This window comes from Cynoglossus semilaevis, chromosome 4, assembly GCF_000523025.1.
Source record: "Cynoglossus semilaevis isolate Cse_v1.0 chromosome 4, Cse_v1.0, whole genome shotgun sequence".
NCBI lineage: Eukaryota > Metazoa > Chordata > Actinopteri > Pleuronectiformes > Cynoglossidae > Cynoglossus > Cynoglossus semilaevis.
In genome coordinates, this window is record NC_024310.1 from 119,905 (window position 1) to 120,234 (window position 330).

Here is a 330-nt window from a genome sequence, read left to right on the forward strand (position 1 = left end):
CATATTTTTATTAGAAAAAAGAAGAGAAACCTTTTCTTCTGCTCTGCTGGTCTTTGTTGGAAGTTTGTTTTTCACAGTGCTGACTGTTGTGCAGTCTAAGTGGGTGTAGAGGTACACCAAGGTACTCTGGGGTACTCTGAGGTACACCAAGGTACACTGAGGTACTCTGGGGTACTCTGAGGTACTCTGGGGTACTCTAAAGGTACACTGAGGTACTCTGGAGCTGAAGAGCAGAGACATTCCAGCAGGTGGCAGCATGCAGCAGCCTGACTCCGCCCAGGCTAACACCAGGCATCTCTCACTGACTGGGGAAGTGTCAAGCATGAGGCT